This window comes from Macaca nemestrina, chromosome 7, assembly GCF_043159975.1.
Source record: "Macaca nemestrina isolate mMacNem1 chromosome 7, mMacNem.hap1, whole genome shotgun sequence".
Lineage (NCBI taxonomy): Eukaryota > Metazoa > Chordata > Mammalia > Primates > Cercopithecidae > Macaca > Macaca nemestrina.
Window position 1 is genome coordinate 145327054 of NC_092131.1, and position 6776 is coordinate 145333829.

Sequence of the window (6776 nt, forward strand, 5' to 3'; positions counted from 1 at the left end):
CTTCTAATGTTTGACCACTAAGTATCATGTTTTTCTTGGCTTTTTGGCAGCTGTATACTTGGGAGACATTGCTGATCCCTCCCTCTCACACTGGTTCTCTCTTTTTTCCTCTGTAGAATCTCTATTTTATTTGGAGACATCACTGTCAAGAAAATTGCCTGCATTTCACTGCCACCTTCAAGTGGGTGAGGGCATATAACATAGTTCCTGCCATTGGGATGTAAGTAGAAGTGATATATGCAAATTCCAGTAGTACCCCTAAAGTGGAAACGTAATCACTCCTCCCTTTTCTCCCTCCTGCCCCCTAGAATGCAGATGTAATGACTGGAATTGGAGCAATCATGTTGTACTTGATGTGATCTTAGGAATAAAGATCTTACCAAATTTCAAAATATTAGAGGGAACTTGGCTCTGGGCCACCTAATCAGTCTTTTAGTTGCGAGAGAAATAAAATTCTATATAGTTTGGAATTTTCTGCCACTCACAGCCAAGCTCAATTATATACTTATATAATTGATGAAAAAGCAATTTATGGCAAAAAAAAAAGCTATTGGCAAACTGGAAATGGACTACAACCTCATTTTCCTGATAAAATTTGTCATCTTTATCAATGAGGTGAATTACATTGGTAGATTTTTAATATTCAACCATTCTTGGTATTCTGTCACGATATGTTTTTACAGGTGGTAAATACAGAATGATTTTGTTTCTTACTTTTTTCAAGGTTTTAATATGAAAAACTTCAAACATACAAAAAATTTGGCCCATACAGTGAACACCCTTATGCCCACCAACCAGATTCTATAATTATTTTATTATATTTGCTTTGTGCCTTATCTAATATGATGTCTTAATGCATTGCTGAATTCAGTTAGATGCTATTTTAAAATATTTGAGCACATGTGCTCAAAAGTGAGAAAAAACAACTATTTTCTTTTCTCATTTTGTCTTTTTCCAGTTTGGGTATCAAAAATATACTTATAAAAGAAGTAAAGAGAGTTCTCCTATTTTTGTTTCACTGAATGAAAAAGTCTGTTCAATACAGGAAATAAACTTTGAAGATTTGGTAAAACTCACCTCTTTGGGTAAGTACTTGATTGGCATAGTATTTAATGAATAGATTTTTTTAAAACTGTAGATTCAGTTCTTTTAATGGGTATAAATAAATAGATTGCCATTTCTTTTTCATGTCAGTTTTAGTGATTTACATATTTCTAGAAAACTGTCCATTCCATTTAAATTGTCAAATGTATTAATATAATGATGTTGATTGTATTCTCTTATGCTTTTAAAAATTTATAGTCAAGCCCTTTTTTCCCACTTTTTTCTCTTACACTCTCAATCAATCTTGCCAGGTTTTGTCTATTTTATTAGTCTTCTAAAAGAATTAGGTTTTAAATAGATTGAATCATATTGTCTTCATATAGAATATGAATATATGAATCCTTATTGAGTTATGAACTGTTATTGTTTCTATATGAAACCTTATTGATTTTTTCTCCATTTGGCTATTTCTCCTCTTATTTTTGATTTTTTTTTCCTTCTACTGTCTCTGTTCTAATTTTTTTTTTTTTTTTTTTTTTTGAGACGGAGTCTCGCTCTGTCGCCCAGGCTGGAGTGCAGTGGTGCGATCTCAGCTCACTGCAAGCTCCGCCTCCTGGGTTTACGCCATTCTCCTGCCTCAGCCTCCCGAGTAGCTGGGACTACAGGCGCCCACCACCTCGCCCGGCTAGTTTTGTTTTTGTATTTTTTAGTAGAGACTGGGTTTCACCGTGTTAGCCAGGATGGTCTCGATTTCCTGACCTCGTGATCCGCCCGTCTCGGCCTCCCAAAGTGCTGGGATTACAGGTTTGAGCCACCGCGCCCGGCCTCTTTGTTCTAATTTTTAAACATTTTGACCTTTGGGGTATGTGCTTCCTTCTCTTCCATTATAGGCATTTAAAGCTCTAAATTTCCTTCTAAATACTGCTTAAACTCCATGCCATATGTTTTGGTACTCATGTTTTCATTGAGCGGTGTTACACATTTGGTATTTTCTATTCATTTTTCTACCTTAATAATTATTTAGAAGTTTCTAAAATAATGGGGCAGTGTAACTATTATATTGATTTTTGATTTTATTGCATTGCTGTCCGAGAATGTTTTATGTGATTTTGGTCATTGGTGTTTGTTTGAAATTTGCTTTTTGACGTATTATGCTTTTTATAAATGTTTCATGTGTGCTAGAAAGAGTATGTTTCCTGGGAATCTCTGAGCCTCCTCTGGCTCAGGAGGCTGCCCATAACAACAACAAAAATAATGAAAAGAATGCGTTTCCTGTAATTTTGGGTGTAGAAATTACCTGTGTTCTTTACATCTTCTACCACTATGATTATACATTTATCATTTTCTCTTTATAATTTTGACAGTGTATTGTGTATACACACACATACATACACACTGAAGTTCCAACTTACTATTTCTTCAATGTGAGTTCTTTTTATTCTTTTATCATTATATAGTGGCCCTCTTTTTCCATTACTTTTATTTTGCCTTAAAGTTTTAAAAATGATGATAATATTGTTATGTTTAATTAAAAAAATATTTTTCTAGTACAGTTTATCCATCTATTTACATAATAATCTCTCTGTCTTATCATGTTCTAGGTAGTCTCTTGGCTGAATTTTTAAAAATCCTGAAAATTTCCATCTTTTTGTACAGAAATTCAATATGTTAATATTTATATGTATTTTGATTATTGATACATGGTTCATGTTGTGCTTTCTATTTATCTTTTTTTTTTTTTTTTTTTTTTTTTTTTGAGTCGGGGTCTCACTTTGTCAACCAGACTGGAGTGCAGTGATGAGATCTTGGCTCACTACAACCTCCACCTCCCAGGTTCAAGCAGTCCTCCTTCAGCCAGTTATCATTCTTTAACTTTGATTCTTTAAGTCTTTTTCTTTCTTTTCTTTTTCACTCTGTTGCCCAGGCTGAAGTGGTGCACTGGCATGATCTCAGCTCACTGCAGCCTCCACCTCCCAGGTTCAAGTGATCCTCCTGCCTCAGCCTCCCGAGTAGTTGGGATTAAAAGTGTGCGCCATCACACCCAGCTAATTTTTGTATTTTTGGTAGAGATGGGGTTTTGCCATGTTGGTCAGGCTGGTCTTAAACTCCTGACCTCAAGTGACCTGCCCTCCTCAGCCTCCCAAAATGCTGGGATTACAGGTGTAAGCCACCTTACCCAGTCGTTTTTAATTTATTCTCCCCTTTTCTTCATACTGGAAGTTAGAAGGTAGGATTAAAATTTAAAAGATCCCCGGGAGAAACAAAAAGCCCAGGATTCCATACTACTTTTTCAGACTGAGGAGTTGGACTTTTCTACTTCCCTCTTCATCGCAGGAGTAGCTCTTCAAGGGTTTTCCTCCAACGACACCTCCTGGGTCTCCAGAGCCTGGGTCTCCAGAGCCTGTGTCTCAGGAAGTTCAGGCAGTTCTCTTTTGCAGCTTCTGAACCTAAACAGAGAAGTCGGCCCGGGGCCTGGGTCCCCCAGGCCCGAAAGCCAGGAGTCAATATGAGCAACAAGGGCATCCAAGGAGAATTCTGCACAAGAACCACTGAGCCCATCAGCTGAGCTGGGGTCAAGTCAGATTGAACCCACTGTGGCTTTGTCTTCTGTCTTTATTCTAAAACCTTTTTCTTCCTTTTGCTTCAGCTGTTTATTTAAAAGTTATTTTTTACTGCATTTTGCCAATATTTCTATGTGTAGGTACCAATCTGCTATACTCTAAAAAGCTGTGGGAGTTAATTTACTTATCTTACAGACTGTTTACAAGTTCCAAGCCTCACCTTCCACCTCACATCTTTTTGTTTTTGTCTGCTTTCCTCTGTTTCCATCTAGTTCACTTACAAGTAGACTTTTTTTTTTTTTTGAGACGGAGTTTTGCTCTTGTCACCCAGGCTAGAGTGCAGTGCGCAATCTCAGCTCACTGCAGCCTCTGTCTCCTGGGTTCAAGCGATTCTCCTGCCTCAGCCTCCCGAGTAGGTGGGATTACAGGTACCTGCCACCACACCCAACTAATTTTTGTATTTTTAATGGAGACAGGATTTCACCATGTTGGCAAGGCTGGTCTCGAACTCCTGACCTCAAGTGATTCACCCGCCTCAGCCTTCCAAAGTGCTGGGATTGCAGGCGTGAGCCACCACACCCAGCCTAGATTCTTTTTCTCTGTCTTGCTCCTCTGTACTGATGATTCATTTTGAAGTTCTGAGTGGCTGTCGTTCTGGCCTCCCCTCAAATCCCTTTGCCTCTCAGGTTGGGGAGGTAAGACCTCCTCTGCACACAGGCTCCTGGACCCCATGCTCTGCTCACAGCCAGAGTCCAGATAAGAAAGCTGGCCATAGTTCTCTGTGCTGTAGTTCCCGGGCGTGTTGCCTTTCCGCCATCCTTCAGCAGTTTCTAATATGATGGACTTGACAGGTCTCAGCCTTCCTGGCTGGACACACCCCTGGCTATGATAGAAACATGCCCAGCTGGAAGCAGCTGACATGCCCAGAGCTTCCAGCAATGGGCTTTCCAATACAACATGTTGGGGCCCTTATTTCCTGTCACTTCTTTTTGGCTGGGTGGCTCCCTCTAGCCACAGGCATTCCCTGGGCTGCTGTCAGAGTTAACATCTGAGCCTGGCCAGCACTAGTGCAGCTGTGGGCTCTGGCATTGCTGCTCTTGAGTAAATTCCCCAGTGAGCCCACAGTGCTGCCTTGACATCTCTGTTGGGTGCAATTCTCTTCAAAGAAGGCCAGCTTCCTAGGTGCCAGCCCTATGCAGTCACACTGGGACCCGCCCTCAGACCTTGTACTTGGATTCATGCTCTGGTGTTGATAGCTTGAAATTCAAAATAATTTGTGAATAAAGTTTTGCTTTTTACTGGGCTCCATAAATTATGTAGCTCTCCTTAGGAGAAACAGAGAAGAATACCACTGGCACTTGGGGAAGTGGGTGGGGTTTATTGACTAACCCAGCGTCTTGGGAGTGCAGAGCAACGGCCATTATAAGTAATTGTTTTTTCTTCTGGGAAGCTCCCACCCATCTATAAAAGCATTTTAGGCCAGGAGCAGTGTCTCAAGCCTGTAATCCCAGCGCTTTGGGAGGTCAATGTGGACCTTGGGGTCAGGAGTTCAAGACCAGCCTGGCAAACATGGTGAAATCACGTCTCTACTAAAAATACAAAACTTAACTGGGCTTGGTGGCGGGTGCCTGTAATCTCAGCTACTCCGGAGTCTGAGGCAGGAGAATTGCTTGAACCTGGTAGGTGGATGTTGCAGAGAGGTGAGACTGCCCCGCTGCACTCCATCCAGAACAATAGAGTGAGACTCCATCGCCAAAAAGAAAAAGCGTTTTGGTGCCTTAGGAAAGGGAAAAGGGTAGACAGCCTCTAGAATAACTGTCCAATGTAACTTTCTGTGATGCTGCTAATGTTTTATATATTTGATGTCCAATATAGTGGCCACTATCCCCATGTGGCTTCTGAAACCTTGAACTGTAGCTAGTATGACTGAGGACCTGAATTTAAAAATCTTAATTATTTAAAAATTAAAATTACATAGACACATGGAGCTGCTACCATATTGCACAGCATAACTCTAAAACGACAAAGTAATTTTTGACCTTTGTGCTTTGATTATTGTTCATACTGATCTATAGCAAGACTTAGGCTTTGTCCAGAAAGGATTTTTAAATTCAGATTTAAGGCATACCATGAACTAAGATGGGGCCCTCGACTCTTAGTGTTTTTTTCTTAAGAATAAAGAAGATAACCTTACCACCTATGAAAGCTAGGTCACGATATGCATCGCTCTACCCTGGAAGGGAGATAGTACATGGGTGAATGAGTTGCCCAAAGACTGCCCCTTCCAGTTCCAAGGAATTATGGAAGAAATGAGGAAGACAAAGAAGAAATGAGAAGGCCAGAAGCCAGAGTCTTGGCAAGGAGTGATGGTGAGGAGGTGGTATAGTAGGCGAGTTGATAGATGAACTTGAGCCGTCACTCCTGGGCCTACATGGCCTGGATGTTGTACAAGTGATCCAGCAAGTTCCATGTGTTCTGATGAGACACAGAGGTTTTGAGAGCACAGAGGTACACCAGAGGGCTCTGGTCAAAACAAAGAGGTACCTGAGTAAAAACTTTGAGATGACCAGAACCACAAATTCCAGAGGGAATTACTTTCCCTCAAAAAGCCAAACCAGAAAAATCAACCTTCAGTGGTCACCAGTCCAGTAAACAGAAAATCTAGCCACTTCACCTTTGATCAGTAAGAATTCAGATAACATCTCTGCTGTGTGGCTCATCTAAATTCTTACAGACCCCACTGAACAGACACAGAGTCACTAACTTGGAGGAGAACAAAGAGATGGAGAGAAAATGTAAAGACCATAGTTTGCCTAAAGAAACTAAAGATAATTTACATAAAGAAGGCATCTGAATTATTGAGCTGAACTAAGTTTAACTGAAGGGGATAAATTTAGGGTTCTTTTTCCCAATTCCCTGTGGATGAGTAGATGAGTTATGGAGAAATATAGAAGCTACATTTTTCTTGCACATCTGAGTACAGAGTGAATGAATTTGTGACCCCACTACAAATATGTGTGGCTTCCTGCCAAGCCAGTGATGGACAGCAATTCTATTTACAAGGCTTTGGCGGGGGTGGAGAATGTGTGGGGAAAGGGAGGATGCTAACTTCATGTACTGAGTCTGGGAGCAGCAACACCAGCACCACGATGAATTGGCCACTTAACCCAC

General features: G+C 40.6%; 1 long non-coding RNA gene across 1 annotated transcript in view; it reads left to right on the forward strand.

Moving 5' to 3' along the window:
* Positions 1–4903, forward strand: part of LOC105489745 (uncharacterized) — a 46698-nt gene extending 41795 nt beyond the window's left edge. Inside the window, exons 3-4 of the long non-coding RNA XR_011606038.1 lie at positions 117–220; positions 959–4903. This is a non-coding gene — a long non-coding RNA (uncharacterized lncRNA). The remainder of the gene's footprint in view (positions 1–116; positions 221–958) is intronic.
* The last annotated feature ends 1873 nt before the right edge of the window (positions 4904–6776 follow it).